Below are 19,616 nucleotides of genomic sequence, written 5' to 3' on the forward strand. Positions count from 1 at the left end.
TGGACTGTAGCCCCAGGCTCCTCTGTCCATGGGATTCTCCAGGCAAGAACACTGCAGTGGGTTGCCATGCCCTCCTCCAGGGGATCTTCCCAACCCAGAGATCAAACCCACATCTCTTGTGTCTCCTGCAGTGGCAGGCAGGTTCTTTACCACACCTCAGAAGCCCAAATACTGCACACCTTTTTGTACATGTAAGGAAAATTCCAGTCTTAACAGTTTTGATTTTTTTTTTTTTTTTGGCTGCACTGGATCTTTGTTGCAGCATGCAGTTTTCTCTAGCATGTGGGATCCTAGTTCCCCAACCAGGGATCAAACCTGCGTCTCCTGCATTGGAAGGCAAATTCCTGATCACTGGACCACCAGGGATGTCCCCATTCCTAATAGTTTTTATTCTTGAAATTCATTTTTTTTATCCACATGTAAATTTTCTGAAATTAGTGCAATAAAAGTCTAACAGATTTGAAAGAATTCTTTTGGGAATTAGGGTCCTGCCTCCTCCTTAAGACTTAACCTTCGTCATGAGCACATCCTGGGTGAATGGAAATTCATTAGAAAACATTCAGCCCTTGCCCTTGGGGGTACAGTGTCCTGGAGCCAGGTTTTGGGAGGGACACATCTCAGGGTGTTTGAGGGGTGTCCTGCTGCTCAGACTCCCGCAGAGGCTGGAAATCACCCATGGGCTCCAGGCCTTCCTGCCTACCAACCCCCACTGCCCCCCAACCCCTCCCCTCCACCCCTCCATACACACATCTTAATTGGGCAGGAAGTTGTTATTTTCTGACGGTGCTGGAATCCAGACCCGAGCCTATTATGGAAACCCAGATGGTACTTCAAAGTTGGAGGGCCATACACTTTCCTGTTGGGTGGGAGGAAGGCCAACTGTATTTTCCTAGTAGCCTTGGGTTTCTTTCAGACTCAGGACAGCATCACGAATCCTAGGCTCTCGGGATTTGACGGGACCGACCTTCGTGTTCAGCAGGCCCTCACACCTGCCTGATTGGATTTCCCCTGTCCTGTCCCTTTGAACTCAAGGTCCAGCTTCTGCTGACACACCCGGCTGACGAAGGGCCTTCCTCCTGTTTCAGATGCTCCAATTGTGAGTTAAAATTTGAGTGGAAACCTTCCTCCCCCTCCTCCCCTTTTCCTCCTACCCAGCCTGGGTTTCTGAAAGGCGAGTTGAAGGTCCCCCTCCCTGCCTCCCTTCCCCTGAGGCCCTGCCCCACTCCTCTACTGAAGCCCTGTAGACCAGAGGGGCTCCTCTCTCAATTTTTCCGCATCTTAGACCCTCTCCTCCTGCTGCTTGACTCCTTTGCGTGTTGGGCGCCGTCTGGCCCTTGGCTCGTCTTCACCCACCTGTGCAGGTGCAGGCGCGCCCAGGTTTCCTCCTCCTTTCTCAGGACCACGTCCCCTACCAACAGCTTCTCACCCTTCATCTGTGTGCCTGCTGGAGTCTCAAGTCAACACGCCCAGAACATGGCAGGGACCCCCTGGCCCTTGTTCCTCCTCCTTGTTGCTCATCCAATAGCCTGAGTCAGAAATCATGGTTCCTATCAGTATCTATTGATGACACTGTGCAAGGCTTACCTTCTTGCAGAACTTGCATTTTCATGGAGGGAACAGACAATACCTCACAAGCTTTGTGAAGGTGATGAGAGCCATGAGGGCCGGCTCAGGGAGAGGCAGGGAGTGAGAAGGGGCCGTCACTGGGCTGACGAGGCTTGGTCAGGATAGCCCCTGTTGAGAAGGTGAGATCTGAAAAAGGCTTGAAGGAGGGGAAGAACATTCCAGGCAGAGAGGCTGGAGAAGCCCTCAGAGAGCTTGAGAATCAGATTGTCTTTTGGCGGCTCTGAGATGAGCAGAGCCCCTTGGTTTCTGACATCATAGCTGCTCCTCTGATCTGGGCCCCCTCCAAGAGCTGCTGAGCAGAGGCCCCAGAACAGGGTTTCTCTGGGATGTTGACGGTACAGCGTGTTGGCCAGCGTGGCTGGCAATGCCAGACTCTTGTGACTGAAGCGGGAGCCGCTTGGTGTCAGGCGTGCCCTGAGGCCCCAGCGCCCCTGGCCAAGTGTGTGAGCCTCCCATGCCTGTGGATGTTGGCTCCACGGGCTGAGAGTCCGGGTAGCAGCACCTCCCGCAGACCCCCAACAGCCCTGCCTCTCCTCCCCCCACCCCCCATCCCTGCCATCCTTGAGCCTCCTGGGCTGGGCAGATTTTTCTGCACAGGAATGGTGGCAGAATCTGGGGTCCCCCAGTCATGCTCTGGGAAACTGAGCCTTTCATGATGAAGGGCTTACAAAACCCCCGTTGGAGACGGATGAGTAGAGAAAACAGAAGGAAACAAGAGGAGACGTGGGTCTGGCCCAGGCTTGCTCCTGTTTAAGCTGCCCGTCAGTGGCCAAGTCACTTAACCCATCCGTGCCTTGGTGTCTATGTCTGTTAAATGGTTTAATAATATCTGTCCCCTAAAGACTTCAGAGGATGGAGCTTAATGAATGAGGTCCATTAAACTCCTCAGAAGAAAGGTGTAACTAAATATAAAGCACTATTGTAATTAGCTCTCAGGCTCTTTAAACCTTGTTGCATCTTGTTTTAAGAGAGTTACCATGACAACAAGTTTGTTTGAAAAACACACATAGAAGAGGCGTGGCTATAACTCACAATAATAATTGAACTCTATTTCGCTGGTTTCTGTTGTAACCAAGAAGCTCCCGACTCCTTACTTGCCTTAGTGGTCTTCTGTGGACAGCCAGCCACCGCTGTGACTGTTAACTTCTGCATCTGTGGCGAGACCTGTGTGGTTATTCTCCCATGCACACAGCAGGCACTTAATTAATGATTCTGAGTTAATGAGCTCCACAGGCTCTGGGTGTTTGTTGGGCTGCATAAATTGGAGACATGGTCACGCTATTAACCACGCTGACTCTATTAGTCAGGGTTCCCCAGAGAACAGAACCAATAGGAGATTTTACATCTACATAAAGAGATTTACTATTAGCAGTTAATTGGCCCATGTGATGATGGAGGCTGACAAGTCCCAAGCCATGCAGCCAGCAAGCTGGCTTGGGTCTTTCCCAAGAAGAGCCAGTTTTTCAGTCTGAGTCCAAAGGTCAGAAAAAGACCAGTGTCCGACCTCGCAGTCAGGCGTGAGGAGTTCCCTCTAGTTCTGCCCTCTTGTTAGGTTCAGGCTCCAGATGACCGGATGAGGCCCACTCGCCCTGGGGAGGCCCAGCTGCTTCACCCGGTCTACCCCATTCGAACGCGCGCGCACATACACACCTGACCGAAGATTGGTACCTGCGGCCCAGCCAAGCTGACACTCAGCTCTCCTCCTAATGAGAGCTCCCGGTTGGCAGACATGGTGGCCCTCGGTAATGGTAGATGGTTCCAGATCCGTGGGCCTCTCTCTTCAGCCACCAGGATGGCGGGGGTGGGGGGGGCATTCCTGCTACCAGTGGGAAATGGGGCATGGATCTTTGAAGAGTCATTTAAGAAACGTCTGCTGGAAAATAATTATTTCCCCTGAGGGTTTGGCCTGGAAGTAGGGTCTTTGCCTTTCATGTAGTCAAATGTAGCCCCACATGAAGGGAAACCAGCATGTTCTCCTTTCTTCAAGGAGAGCTGAGTAACAGACCCTCCATGAAACTATATGAAAAACCTCAGGTCGGGGGCTCAGACCCACCCGCTCACCCTAAGGGTAAGTCCCCAGGGGCCATACCATCTGAGGCTTCTGTTCGTGTCTCCTCACTTTCTGTTCTTCCTCAGCTTTTATTATTACTTTTCTTCTTCTTTTTGGTTGTGTTTTAAATTTAGCAATATCCTTTTTTAAATTTTCATTTACTGTTTTTGGCCCTGCAGCATGGTATGTGGTATCTTAGTTCCCTGACCAGGGATCAAACCCAAACACTTGGCATTGGAAGCACAGAGTCCTAACCACTGGTCACCAAGGAATTCATGTTATTACTTTCTAAACCTTGGCGTGTCCATTCACAGGGCCATCTATCGTCTCCACCCTAACCCTCCAATTAACTCACCCAGCCCTGGCAGCCCAGGAGATGGGCTGTGTCCACCCCGAGCAGCCCTGTCTTAACTGATGCTGACAAAGGGAAAGGGAGCTGGACAGAACACACTGCACGTCTCCCCCTGTTCTGGCTCCTGTTGGACCCTCTAGAGACAGTGGTGACCTCAGGTAAGGCCAGGGGTTGGGGGGGCACCTGTGCAAAAAGGCCATCAGATTAGCCTGGAGATTAGCAAGCTTTATCAAACACGTGGGTTGAGCTCCTTCCTGCTACTGTTAACCATAGCAACACCTTCCTGGGCATGGACTTTGCCCACAGCGGTGCCTCCCACTTTCGGGTCCCCAGGTACTACCAGCTAAGGAAACAGCTGGGTTTGCAGGTTACCACGTCTAGAAATGTGCTGGATTTCTTTCTCTGTCAAATGGACATACATGTTTCTACCTCCCAAGGCCATTTAATGAGATAAAGTGCATAAAGAACCAGACTTCTGTTGTGACCCTATGGACTATACAATCCATGGAATTCTCCAGACCAAAATACTGGAGTGGGTAGCCTTTCCCTTCTCCAGGGGATCTTCCCAACCCAGGGATTGAACCCAGGTCTCCTGCATTGCAGGCAGATTCTTTACCAGCTGAGCCACAAGGGAAGCCCAAAGAAGCAGACACTGCCTAGAAAATGATAGGATCTGGTGGATGTTAAACACCCACGGGGTTTCCTTGGTGGCTCAGTGATAAAGAATCCACCTGCCAATGCAAGAGATGCAGGTTCAATCCCTGGGTTGGGAAGATCCCCTGGAGAAGGAAATGTCAACCTACTCCAGTATTCTTGCCTAGAGAATTCCGTGGACAGAGGAGCCTGGCAGGGTACAGTCCATGGGGTTGTAAAGAGTCGGACACTCCTTAGTGAGTAAACAACAACAAACACTCTCCCTGCTTCCCTGCCCTCCCCTCTCCCCTCGCCAGTGTGGCCAGCACAGTTGGCCCAGTGTGGACCAGGTAGGTGACGTGAAGGAGCAACACTGTAGGAGCGACCTTCCGGTGGGTTCTGCCCACAGGACAGCCACCTGACTGTGTGACAAGGTGGCACCACGGTGGAGACTCGGCCTCAAATGTTAGTGAAGTGGGATCCACGCCTGGGTCACAGGCTCCATCACCATGGAAACAGTTGATGGAGTCCTAGGCTTCACTCCCCACTGCCTGACCCCATTTGTGCCACCACTGTTTCATCGGCAAGAGCCAAGTCCTCACCAGATGCTCACTCCCTCTTCCTCATGAGTCCCCTGTGCGCTCAGTCATGTCCTACTCTTTGCAGCCGCATGGACTGTAGCCCGCCAGGCTCCTCTGCCCATGGGATTTCCCAGGCAAGAACACTGGAGTGGGTTGCCATTTTCTCCTCCAGGGGATCTTCCCAACCCGAAGGTTGAATCCACCTCTCTGGCGTCTTCAGCACTGATAGGTGGGTTCTTTGCCACTAGTGCCCCCACCTCCGTTTTTGAAGGACCATCTCAAAGAAGGCTCTGGATAAAGACCCAAGAACTCATTTCCTGAATCTCTTTCTTCCCTCTGCCTGGTGGTCACTGGGGTCTCCCTTCCCTTGCTTGGGATGTTGCCAAGACCCCGAATAGGAAAATGCCTTCTGTTCCTTTCTGTGTGGTTTTCTTGATGAGAATAAAGCCTAAGTTTTGGGTGAATTTGAAAATCTTTCCTGCACACATTCATCTCTGTCCTTTCTCATTTGGATTTCAGAATCCCAATTTCTTTCTAAAAGCATATTTGCAGTTTAAAGAATGACACACAATACTTATCAATAAATCTGACTTGCAGCTCAGCAGTTTTCAAAAATATTTCCATCATATCTACGCTGCAGAATGTCTGGTGGAAAAACCTCATTGTTCGCCCACTTCTCCCCGAGGGCCCTGGCTGGGCAGATGGTCACCAGGTCAGGGCTAATGCGGACGGCAGCCAGGTGGGCGTGGCTGTGTTGGGTTGGAGGAGAAGCCCCCGAAGCTGAGGGCAATCTGGCCCTAGAGACCTGGCTCATTTTGCCGGCTTCCCTTATTAGGACATGGTCTCTAAACAGGGCTTGAGGCTTCAGAGTTTCTGTCAATTATACTTGAAAATACTTGTTCCATCAGTTTACTTTTTGAACTCTACAGGCAAGATGTGTTCGAGCCCTCAAGTGTGTGCCTGGCATTGCCCCAGACAGTGGATGGGAGACGGGGGACATGTAAGAGACAGATAAGGCCAGGTCCTTCCCTCCGTGGAGACACAAGTGAACCAAGAAAAGCAGGATGGGGCTAGGCAATGCAGGGCAGGGTTGGGGTGAGGAGTGCCAGGGCGCCCTGGAGAGTGGGGAATAGAGTCTGAAGTCTCCAGGCACAGACATGAATGACAGGCAGCAGCTGTGCTGGGAGGTGGAAGGCCTCTTTGGGGGCACGGTGGGGTGGGGGTGGGGGGTTACCTCGATTCTGGAGCAAGGGCGGCCTGGCAGCATCTTGAGCCCAAGTGTGACTTGGCCACCTCAAGCGTTCCTTCCTCCATCACCGCATCGCCTCGCTCATCCCAACGAGGGTTTCTTTTCAGAAATGGAATATGGGGACCCGGAATGCTTCAGGAGGAAACGGTCATGGGCATGTGTCAGATTTCATTCATATCCAACAGCTTTGAAGTCTTTGTCTTTCCAGGTGCCTTGCTTGGGTGAGGACTGGAAGGAGCCAGCCCACTGTGCTCTGGGCTCCTCTTGGACCCGCTGGTCACCCCAGGCAGCTGCCCCATATCTGGGGCACCAGACTCTTCGTCTGTCAAGGGGGTGACATCTGGGCACCTCCAGTGCTGAGAGAACCTGCCCAGGCTGTGTTCTTAAACTGTCAGGCCCCAACTTGCAACCTGACTTTACCTTATTCTTTCTAATTAGGAGAGAAATACATGCTGATTATTTAAAGTGCTTTAAACATTATAAAGAAGGCCGAGTGCTGAAGAATTGATGCTTTTCAACTGCAGTGCTGGAGAAGACTCTTGAGAGTCCCTTGGACTGCAAGAAGATCAAACCAGTCAATCCTAAAGGAAATCAACTCTGACAATTCATTGGAAGGACTAATGTTGAAGCTGAACCTCCAATATTTTGGTCACAAAGAGCTGACTCATTGGAAAAAACCCTGATGCTGGGAAAGATAGAAGGCAGGAGGAGAAGGGGACGACAGAGGATGAGATGGCTGGATGGCATCACCAACTGGATGGACATGAGTTTTTGAGCGAGCTCCAGGAGATGGTGAAGGACAGGGAAGCCTGGTGTGCTGCAGTCCATGGGGTCACAAAGTGTCGGACACAACTTAGTGACTGAACAACAACAACAAAACGTTATAGAAATGTAACAAGGAAAGTGAAATTCCCCCAGAACCCCGGTTCTCCGGAAATGACTGCTGTTGTTACTCACTTGATCTTATTGTCTGGATGTTTGCTGGGAGGAAACAGCCACAACCCACAGCCAAGGTTCCAGGCACAGCCCTTCCATGTCTCTGGGCCTCTCGATGGGCAAAGCATATTTGGGGGTACTGTGAGGGGTTGGGAGGCACTTTTTGCCATTAAGGAGCTTCCAGTCTAAGGAGGGAGACAAAAATCCAGGTGAAACTTAGGCCAAGAGGAACCTAAGGAGACATGATGCTAAAGGTCGTGTGGTGACCTGGCTGGGGTCCTGGCACAGAGAAAGGACTTCAATTTAAAACCAAGGAAATCCGGGGCATCCCTGGTGTTCCAGTGGTTAAGACTCCTCACCTTCACTGCATGGGGAGCGGGTTCAGTCTCTGGTTGGGAAACTAAGATGCCACATGCCTCGGGGACAATAAATAAATAAAACCAATGAAATCTGAGTAAACTTTGGACTTAAAGATAACGTACCCACATTGGGGCATGAACTATAACAAATGTGCCATGTGGATCTAAGATGCTTCCAAGAGCAGAAACCGGTGCAGGAACACCCTGTATCATATTCTCAATTTTTTGGTAAACCTGAAACTATTAGAAAACACTAAGTGTATTTAAAAAAAAAAAATACAACAAAGCCATAGAACAGGCGAAGTGGTGAATGGTTTTTGAGGTGGAAGCTCAAGAATTTCGGCTCTGCAGGCTGGAAGCAACACGGGCTCTCGCTCGGGGACCACCTCCCAGCCACGTTGGGGAGGGTGGGGCTGGGGGGAAGCGAGCTGGATGGCCCATGAGAGAAATCAGAGGCCCCATCCAGACACCAGTCCTCAGCCTCCCCCTGAGAACCTGGAAATGCCACATGAGAAAGGGGACAATTAACTGTCATCAGCGGGGGAAGGCTGGCCTTCCTTCCTCCTCTGCCAGCCTCTCAGGGAGGCCCTACAGGTGCTGGTAAATAGATGCTCAGTAAGTCTTCTGATTCCTGTTCCTGTTTACAGTCGTTTCATGGCCAGAGATCAAGTCCAGAAAGCAGCGCAGAGAGTCTCTCGGCTTCCTGACCCCCTCGGTTGGCCTCCACCACCATGTTCCTGTTAAAACACTCAAGGCATGTTGGGGCCAAGGGAATTGACCGGCAGGCCTGGAGAAAGCCTGCTTTCTTCTGGTTCCTTCCCCTGGACGTGTGTTTATGAAGGTCTCTGCAAACGCAACTGCTTGGAAACATCTTGAAATAGGAAGCAGAGTCCCAGCTGAGTGTCTAGGTGAGATGAGAGTCAAAAAAAAAACAAAACTGAAAATCATTTCCTCGGCGGCTGCCAAGTTTGGAGGCCCTCCGCGGATCTGTGTACATCCTGCTGATGACTCAACTCTAGGCTCCCCTCTGTCCTTCCCACTCTTGGCATGCACTAGCGCAGCCGGGACCTGAGGGAGCCCGCAGCCCAGCGGGGGCCCCGAGCCAGCCTCCTACTCTGTCACAGCACCCACTCTTCCCCAGCCCAGGCTCAGGCCCTGGTGCGTGGCAAGGCTTGCTCTGCCAAAGGCTCACTGAAGATGCCATTCTCAGTACAGGCGACAACGTCCCGTGCTGTTCACGGGGAAAATTACTCTGCTCTGTTTTATTCTTTGTTGCTGTGCAGGCTTCCCACCGTGGTCCTTTGCCCATTTTTAAATTGGGTAGTTTGGGTTTTTTTGTTGTTGTTGTTAAGTTGTAGTTTTATATACTCGATGCATGTCTGAATACTAATTTGCTTCAGTTGTTTCTGACTCTTTGTGACTCCACGCTCCTCTGTCTATGGGATTCTCCGGGCAAGAACACTGGAGTGGGTTGCCATGCCTTCCTCCAGGGGATCTTCCCAACCCAAGGATCAAACCCACATCTCTTACATCTCCTGCACTGCAGGTGGATTCTTTACCACTAGCACCACCTGGGAAGTCCCCAATATACTGGATCAGGTCAGTTCAGTCGCTCAGTCGTGTCTGACTCTTTGCGACCCCATGAACCGCAGCACGCCAGGCCTCCCTGTCCATCACCTACTCCCGGAGTCTACCCAAACCCATGTCCATCGAGTTGGTGATGCCATCCAACCATCTCATCCTCTGTTGTCCCCTTCTTCTCCCACCCTCAATCTTTCCCAGCATCAGAGTCTTTTCAAATGAGTCAGCTCTTCACGTCAGGTGGCCAAAGTATTGGAGTTTCAGCTTCAACATCAGTCCTTCCAGTGAACACCCAGAACTGATCTCCTTTAGGATGGACTGATTGGATCTCCTTGCAGTCCAAGGGACTCTCAAGAGTCTTCTCCAACACCACAGTTCAAAAGCATCAATTCTTTGGCGCTCAGCTTTCTTTATACTGGATATCTACCCCTTATTCTATTTGATTTGTATCTGTCTGTACACACATACCTGGGAGCAGAAATCAAGGTGTGCACATACCTCTGCTGACTGCTGCTGCTGCTGCTGCTAAGTCACTTCAGTCGTGTCCGACTCTGTGCGACCCCATAGACGGCAGCCCACCAGGCTCCCCGGTCCCTGGGATTCTCCAGGCAAGAACACTGGAGTGGGTTGCCATTTCCTTCTCCAGTGCATGAAAGTGAAAAGTGAAAATGAAGTCACTCAGTCATGTCCGACTCTTAGCGACCCCATGGACTGCAGCTTACCAGGCTTCTCCATCCAAGGGATTTTCGAGGCAAGAGTACTGGAGTAGGTTGCCATTATTCTTAGGCATTTCATGCTCCAGGAAAGGGGATCTGGGTTACCCAGGTGTCTCACGGTGCCGGACTGGGAACAGGAGGAAAGGAGAGAAAACTGGAGACCAGAGCTGGGGCTCTCCATCCAGGGTGGCTTACAGCTCCAGCCTCCAGTCGCTGATCTCTGCATAGCAGTATCTGGAGGGCTCTTCACACACAGGTGAATTTGTGATTCTTCACTTGGAGTGGAGCCCGTGCAATACCATGACCACTGCCCCTCCACCCCAGTCCTATTGAAGGTAACTGCACGTCCAGTAAAACCAATAAATACATCTTTGGGCAGTCTGGTCTCGACACCCTTCACACCAGCCAAGGAAACTCTACTCACAGGGCTTTTCTTGTTAGTCTGCCAGGCTTCTCTGTCCATGGGATTTCCCAGGCAAGCATGCATACTGGAGTGGGTTGCCACACCTTCCTCCAAGGGATCTTCCCAACCCACAGATTGAACCTGGGTTTTCTGCATTTCAGGCAGATTCTCTACTGTCTGAGCCACCAGAGAAGCCCCTTTCTTGTTACCCCAGTTAAATCAAAAGACTTGATTGTAAAAAACAGAGGCATCCCAGTAAGTAGGAAGCCCACCTCGCCCACTGTGGCCTCAGGCTGGCTCCAGGCAGAACCCTGCCCTCTGCTCCATGCCCCTGTGCACCAGCTGAGGTCACGGTGGCTTTTCATACCACAGGACCAAAGCTTCTAAGTGAAGGGGACCACAATTCTCAGAGAGAGTCCCCTCAGATGGGAGCCTGTTTCCTTCTCCTAAAAGAGGAGAACATGGGGTGAACAGTGATTAGAGAGTCCATGCACTGCAGTGTGTAAAGGAACTTGTAATCACATGACCACAGATCTGTCTGCTTGCTTCCACATTCAACTTTCTAGCTCTGCTGTGGGCTCGAAAATGATCCTCGGATTCTGAGCACCATTGTCTTTATGCAATAATTTGCATGCAGCATATCTTATCAACTTAGATGGCCTATTAAAAAGCAGAGACATTACTTTGCCAACAAAGGTCTATCTAGTCAAGGCTATGGTTTTTCCAGTAGTCATGTATGTATGTGAGAGTTGGACTATAAAGAAAGCTGAGCGCTGAAGAACTGATGCATTTGAACTGTGGTGTTGGAGAAGACTCTTGAGAGTCCTTGGACTGCAAGGAGATCCAACCAGTCCATCCTAAAGGAGATCAGTCCTTAATGTTCATTGGAAGGACTGATGCTGAAGCTGAAACTCCAATACTTTGGCCACCCGATGTGAAGAGCTGACTCATTGGAAAAGACTCTGATGCTGGGAAGGATTGAAGGCAGGAGGAGAAGGGGATGACAGAGGAAGAGATGGTTGGATGGCATCACCGACTCAATGGATATGAGTTTGAATAAACTCTGGAAGTTGGTGATAGACAGGGAGGCCTGGCGTGCTGCAGTGCATGGAGTTGCAAAGAGTCAAACACGACTGTGCGACTCAACTGAACTGAACTATCTTAATTCAGTGCCACTGACCAGATCATTTGGGAGGTTGTGAGCATAAATAGCAAACTTGATAATGAGGCCTGTTGCTGGCAGGGCACCTAGAATATTCCAGACACGGTGCCAGTGCTTTTCCACTTGTGGAAACCCCAGGGTCAGATCCCACCGTTTTGCAGAAGTGAAAGTGCGGAGGCTCTCCTAGTTGTTCTGGACCGTTTTCTACTGAGAACTGAGGGCAGAAGACCAATTCCTGTTATCTGGAAGCTCTGATAACTCGGGGCCAACGTCCTCAGTCTTGAGAACTTGAAGTTGACCTCACTTTGTTGGCTTGACTGAAGGATGTGAGCTGTTGTGAGATTGCCGAGGTGGAGTGAGCTGGGGGCCACCATGGCCCCTCTGGCCCAGAACACTGTGCTCCTGCTTTGCTTTGCCCACCATGCACGTGCGTCTCATGAACCCCCTCAGCCCCACCGTGCCCCCGCAGACCCACGTTGCCTCCTTCTCTTCCTGCACTGCATGTGCCTCCCTGCACCCACCTGCACCCATCTCCCCTCTCTGGGAGGAATTTTGTCTGCAGTGCTTGATGGATCTCTGTGGATCCAGTTTCATCATTCAGGGAAACAATGAGTATGGATGTTAAATACCAGTTATGGAAAAAGAGAGCAAAACCCAAACCAGTGTTATTGCACAAGGTGTGGTGTATTCAAGGGACATGGTAGACCTACCCATCGGAGCCACAGCCCGTCTATTTGTCAGATTCCTCCAACCGTGCAGACATCCCAATTCTTCATCTCGTGGGTGTTTGTCACCCACAGTTAGGCTCCATAGATTAGGCTCCTTGTCACCACTTGGGGTTTTCAACGAGTGAACACACCTGTAGACTCTGCAGAAACTCTGAAGCAGCGGTGAGCAGCACGTCCGAGGGAAGATGCAAGCCAGACATGATGGATCCAGGTCCTGGACTGGAACCGGATGCTTCATGCCACTTAAGGGGCTGCTGGGGTCTCTGTGGCTGCCAGGAGTGAGTGCCAGCTCGATCCCTCTGCTCAGCCTGGCCATGCCACCAGGATGGGGCTGAGAAAGCCCTGAGCCACTGGGCAGAGATGCAAGGACCCCCGTCTCCCAAAGCTTCTGCTTGGCCCTAATAACTGCCCCTTATATAATCACATCGTGATTCACCGTCTCCTCAGCTACGGTGGAGCTCAGCCCCTCGGTACAGAAGAACTTGAAGGAGTTCGAACCACAACTGTTGTCATCTGTTTGAACAACTTTCCTATTATCATCCCTGGGGGGCTGCTCACCACAGTGGAAAATCTGTATTTCTAGAACACTGGATAGAGCGGTGTGCTCCAGCTTTCACTGAGTGGAGAAAGTTCCGAACGCTGGTGGCCCATGGCCAGGCCGCCTGCATCTTCGAGACGGGGCAGCTGGCTGTATGGCCAGGGCTGGGGGAACCTGCGGGTGCCCCTCTAGTGAAGGGAGCCTCCAGCCCGCCAGCCTCCCACACCAGCCTCCCATGCCAGCCTCTCACCTTGAGGATGGAGGGGTTCACTTCCCCGAAGGGACCCAGGCCCAGGTTCAATGTGGGGACTTCAGCACTTCCCCTGCCCTTACTCACCAGACTCTCTGTGTCCTTCGGGCTCCCTGTTGTTACCTGGCCATGGAGTTCACATTTGTCTCCCTCTTGTTCTTCCTGGATAACTGCCTGTAGCCCAGGACTGAAACTGCAGCCTGCACCCTGGTGGGCCTAATAGTCTAAGTGGCTAGGGGGCCTATCTGCTATGTGTGCTGAATCCCCTCAGTCGTGTCCAACTCTTTGCGACCCCATGGACTGTAGCCCACCAGGCTCCTCCGTCCGTGGGATTCTCCAGGCAAGAATACTGGAGTGGGTTGCCATGCCCTCCTCCAGGTGATCTCCTCGACCCAGAGATCGAACTGGCATTTCTTACATCTCCTGCATGGCAGGCAGATTCTTTCCTCCCTGAGCCACCAGAAAAGCCCAGTTTATCTGCTATTGTGGGTTAAATTGTCCCCCCTCTCCCCCCAAATCCACATGTTTAAGTTATAACCTGCAAGACCCATGAGTGTGACCCATGAATGTGACCTTATTTGGAGATGGGGTCATTCAGAGGATCAAGTTAAAATGGGGTCCTTAGGGTGGATCCTAATCCGAGATGACTGTGTTCTTACAAAGGGTGAACTTTGGACACATGCAAACCCAAGGAGAGGAAGTGAGAAGATGGAGGCCGAATCCCAGTGTTGCTTCTCCCAGGCAAGGAATGCCAGAAATGGCTAGCAAGCCACCAGCAGCAGGGGGTGGGAGGCCTGAAAGAATTCTCCCTCACAGCCTCCAGAGGAACCTGCTGACACACTGATCTTGGTCCTCCAGCCCCAGACTCATGAGCTGATGAATTTCTGTCATTTAAGGCATTCGGTTTGTGGTGCTTTGTTACGGTAGTCCCTAGGCAACCAAACAGCCGACACAGAGTCACTTGGTTTGAAAAAATGTACCTAGGAGGGCCCGGGGCAGGGCGCTGGACCCATCTCCGCCCTCCCGGGCCCAGGCCTCGACAGGATGCACTGCAGGGTCAGGTGGTATCCGTGATCTTTCCTGTGGTCCTCAGGGAGAGCGGACGGAAAGACCATGTGTGGCTGATGGAGCTTGCCTTGTAATTCCGGTCAGAAGGTAGGGGTCCCTGGGTGAGAGAGGGCTGCAGCAAGGCTGCGTGTGTGCAGGAGGGGAGACGCATGTGGCCGGCCTGCAGACCTCCATTGCATCTTGTTTGCTGGAGGAGCAGGGCAGTAGTCCCCTGGGGACCGCTGCGAAGCCCATGTTTGGGGACAGATGCGCTGTGAAGTCCTTTTCACGGACTGGAGGACTCAGCCACTGAGAAATCAGTGATGCCACAGTATTGCTTCCTGCGGGCTGGGCTTCCTTCCTGTGAGCCGCAGCTCCCTCCCTGGAAAAAGGCTGCAGACACGTGTATCCCGGACAGCTGGCGTAGAGAGTATTTCCTCTCGGTTGTGCGGAGGAACTCTCAGGGGTCAACGTGGAAAAAGCTGGCTTGTGCAGGCAGCCGCCTGACCCCTGAGGCCTGGCTGGTCCCCCAGGAAGTGGCCATAGGGCTGGGCTGTCTCCCTGCTCTGGGCCTTTTGTCAGATGATCTGTAGGGCTGCTGGGTCTGACGGGACAAGGGGAGCATCATTTCAGGGGTGCTCGGGGGCTCCCCACTGCCTGCAGCAGCGTGGGGATCTGGGAAGCTGGGCAGGGGACACCCCGCCCATCCGGCTCACCTCAGTGGAGCCACCACATGGGGCTTGCACTCAGGTGTATCCCATTACTAAAGATGCTCACAGACCAGCGACCCTGGGGTAAAGCCCACCCCAAGCCTGTCTCTCCCACCTCATCTGGGCAGCCCCCTCCTTGCCTCCTCTCACTTCTGAGTGGGAGAGGAGACCCTTCCTGACACCCACAGGACACACACTAAGCCCCGAGTGCCCGGAGGTCTCTGTGCACACTGAGGAGTCCCCTCTCATGGTCTCTTCATCCCCCACCTGGCATGACACCCATACCCCCATTTGGGCCTTAATTTAACCTAATTATTCCTGGGTAGAAATTGGAAAACCCCCTGATGCTGGGAAAGATTGAAGGCAGGAGAAGGGGACAGCAGAGGATGAGATGATTGGATAGCATCACTGACTCAATGGACATGAGTCTGAATAAACTCCGGGAGTTGGTGATGGACAGGGAGGCCTGGCGTGCTGCAGTCCATGGGGTCGCAAAGCTTCAGACACAACTGAGTGACTGAACTGAACTGAGAAAATGTGGGCCTGCTTAAGTTCAAGCTACAGAAGGACCACTGAAGTCAAAGAAGTGAGAACTGCCTTGGGAGGAGATGACGACATGTCACAGGTCTGCTCAAACAGAAGAGGGGCAGCCACATGAGGGGCCGCCGATGTCACTAGGAGGTCTGAAGTGGGAACAAGTGTCCTCCAGGCGTTTCGGCCCAAGGGTCTCAGAATCTGTATAACTAAGCAGAGCTTAGTGGTCTGTGTGCGCTAGGCATGGTGTCAAGGGGCCTGACGGCCCAGCTTCTCCCAGGTCAGTCTCCCAGACCTTCGCACTTCCTTCTGCTATCACAACATAGTAACCACAGCCCCAAGACCGCCTCTTCCCATTGGCCAATAGAAATCCCAAATGCTAGCCAGCACATGCCCTTCTGGAATAAAGACTACCCTTCCCAGACTTCCTGGAGCTAGGTATAACCATGTCACTAAGTTCTAGACAAGGGAATATGGCATCAAGAAGTGCCTGGAGTGGGTTGCCATGACTTCCTCCAGGGGATCTTCCTGATCCAGAGATTGAACCTGTATCTCTTATGTAACTCCTGCACTGGCAGTTGGGTTCTTTACCAGCTGTGCCACTTGGGCAATCCAGCTAGCACATAATAAGTGTTTGTTTTTTTCCCACAATATAACTCTCCATTTATTTAGATTATCTTTCATTTCTTTCACAATGTTTTGTAGATATTAGGGGGTTTTTTTAATAGCTTTTGTCAGAAATATCCCAAGTGTCTCATATTTTTAAAAAAGATTATTGAATATATTTGACATATAACTGCAAATTTAAGGTGTACAACATGCTACTTTGGCACATTTATATATTATAGTATGGTTGCTGTTGTAGCAATATTTATCACATTATATATTTTTGATACTATTGTAAATGGTATCCGTTATTAGTATGTAGCAGTTAGTGTTTTGATTTTATTTCATCCAACCTTTTAAAATCCTGTTCCTTAGGGAGTAACAAAATCTATACCGTGACTTCCTGCTGTGTCCAATAACCCTTCTCTTTTTTCCATTCTGAAAGCTCCCTATTTTAAGTTCCAGACAGGCCCTTTGAGGGATGTCAAGCTCACTTTTGACCCAGTTTCTGCCGATGGCAGATCCGGATGACCTCACTTCTTAGCACTAGTCTTTCCAGATGGCAAGTTTCCTCCAGAGGCTGCTGAGTGAAGCCTTTGGCCCCAGCCATGTGCGGGTCAGCATCCCGGTGAGGAAGGGCCTCCAGGAAGGAAGGTCTGGGGTCAGCTGTCCGGGCCTGGGCAGGGCTCCTGGTGCGGTGGCTGTGGTGCCCTGGGGACAGGGGAAAGGGGCCACCAGGTGAAGGGAGCACACGCTGCCAACACAGGGGAGGAGCTGGAGCTGGAGGGCCAGGCCGGCCCACAGCCAACCTGGGGGAAGAAACGTCTCGTGTAGGGCAGGGCGTCAGGGCTGCGAGGCCAGCTGCCTTTGCAGGGAAAGGCAGCCACTCTTTTTAACACAGGCAGTCCTTCTGGCTTGGGGTAGGCGGAGGGGAGGAATTTTATATTTTCCTCTGTACACATTCCTATTGTTTCTAGTTCTTCAAAGCCAGTTTGCCTACTTCTGCCATTGAGAAAGAAACATTTTAGATAGATTCTTTAAAAAGAAACTGTTGTTTTCAATATCCTGTGATAAACCCTGATAGAAAAGAATATTTTTTAAAAAAAGCGTATATATGTGTATAGCTGAGTCACTTTGCTGTACAGCAGAAATTAACACAACCTTATAAATCAACTATGTTTCAATAAAAATAAATAAATAAACCTATTATATATAGAATGCATAAACAACAAGGTCCTACAGTACTAGCACAGGGAACTATATTCTATAACCTGGGATAAACCGTAAGGGAAAGAACATAAAAAAGAATATATATATGCATAACTGAGTCAATTTGTTGTTCAGTAGAAATTAACATAACATTGTTAATCAACTAAACTTCAATAAAAATAAATAGATAAATAAGAAACCTTTAACCATTAGAGAGAAAACCCTGGGACGATCTCTCGAAGGCTTCTCTGACAATGAGGCTTGTTTCCAACCGTGGGGTCAACTAAAAGGGTCACTGATGAGAAGAGCTTTGGGAATTCCAGTTGCTACAAGAACTTGGCTTTGGGGAGAAAGGTCAGAGTGGAAGCCGCAGTCTCAGACCACAGGGACGTTGACGTCCCTGCCTCTGGGCACCAGGGGGCTTCGGATCCCAGCACCTCCCTGTAGTCCCTTGACCCGGAGCCCAGCCTCACACTTTAGTTTTTTTCCAGTTCTTTTCTTCCTGGGAAAAAAAGAGCCAGTCAGCAGTGGTGGGCATGTGGCTTGGGTTGGGGTGAGGCCAGGGTCTTATGACTGTCACATGGCGTCCACAGTGAAAGGACCCCACAGACTCTCTTTCTTGTTTTCCACACTCAGTTTGTTCCTGCAGCCCCTGAGTGGGGCTCCCGTCACAGAAAGCCAGGGACAGCGGAGCTCTGGGGTGGGCATCGTGGCCAGAGCCCTGGGTTGGGTGGGCAGCGGAGGCGCACCGTCACCACGGATTGTGTCCAAGTCCCCCGCCCACTGTAGACTTCGCGCCTTTAAGCGCTGCAGACCGTGGGGCATGCTTCACATGTGGTGTCCAACTGCTGTGCCCAATGACCCCAGAAAGCCTACAGCAGCTGCCCATTTTGTAGATGAAAAAATCGAGGCTGACCCACCAAGGTCACACAGCCACGGAGGGGCCCAGCTGGAGTGTGACTCGGAGCTTCCTAGTCTTCAAGGCTGAGGTGTGTCTGCTCCAGGCCTGGGAGCCCCTGACTGCTGACTGGGCTGACAGACACAGAAAGTGTCTCCTTAATTGACTTACAAAGGCAGCGGTACTTAGGAAATGTACCATGATTCATGCATATTTTTTTTTCTGCTCCGGATCTTAACTGTGGCATGTGGGATCTTAGTTCCCTGACCAGGGATCGAATCCAGGCCTCCTGAATTGGGAGCGTGAAGTCTTAGCCACTGGACCACCAGGGAAGTCCCTGTTTATGCATTTCTGGATTTCCTTTTCAGGCCCCTGCTGTGCAGGTGGTCTAGGGTAGAGCTCACAGGGGTTTCAGGGACACACAAGGCCAAGTCTTCCTTCAAGAGCAGGCCCTGGAGACTGAGAAGCAGGGTGCACGCACAGGGGACAGCCCAGCATGCTGCATGCAATTACAAGTGCTGAGGGACCCCAGGAAAGAGAAAGCCCCCTCTGGGGTGTGATCCAAGAATGCTTCCTGAAGGGAAGGTTCAAGCTGAGCTCCAAGGATGAGCAGGACTTGAGTTGGTGGGAACAAGGGAAGAACATTCCAGAAGGGAGAAATAGGATGAGCAGTGGGTCAGAGGCACATATGTGAAAGGCATTTTGGGCAACAATAGGTTAGCCTGGCTGCAACAGTCAAGGGCGTGGTGGTATCTAGAGGGAGATAAGTTTGAAAGTTTCAGTTCTGACACCTGGTACAATGAGGAGACAGTATGCGAAGTGAAATAAATAAATAACAGTAGAGTACAAACAAACAAATAAGGGCTTCACTTTCTAAATTCATGCTTCTCTTCTAAATCCACCAGTTACAAGGACTTCCTTGGTCCAGTGGTCAGGACTCTGCGATTTCACTGCTGAGGACATGGGTTAAATTCCTGGTCGTGGAACTAAGATCTCACAGGCTTTGCAGTGAGGCCAAATAAATGAGTAAATAAATCCACCAATTACATAAAGATCCTTTTTTTGTCATTAAAAACTAGTGAACAACTTTCCATCTTCCCTGTTGTATATCTGTTGTTGTGGCAAACTAACCAGAGGCTTTTGGTTACACTTTTAAGAAATACACTCAAAACCCACTAGGGCTCTTTATAGGGATGGTTTTAAAACAGAGAATTGTGTTCCTAAGTGTCTTTGCTGTTGTTCCCAACTCCACTTTTTGGAGTGTGCAGATATGGAAGTTTTTTTTTATTGATGACTTGATCATCAGTTATCCCTCTCAAAAATCACAAAGCAATGGGAACATTTTCAATTTTCAAATGCACAAACTAAAGCAAGTCCTTTCTTAGAATCATCAGGACAGCACGTTTTTTCCTGAAGGGACGCGTTGTGTGCACACATGTGTCTAGGCC

Source organism: Bos javanicus, chromosome 11 (assembly GCF_032452875.1).
Source record: "Bos javanicus breed banteng chromosome 11, ARS-OSU_banteng_1.0, whole genome shotgun sequence".
Classification (NCBI taxonomy): Eukaryota; Metazoa; Chordata; class Mammalia; order Artiodactyla; family Bovidae; genus Bos; species Bos javanicus.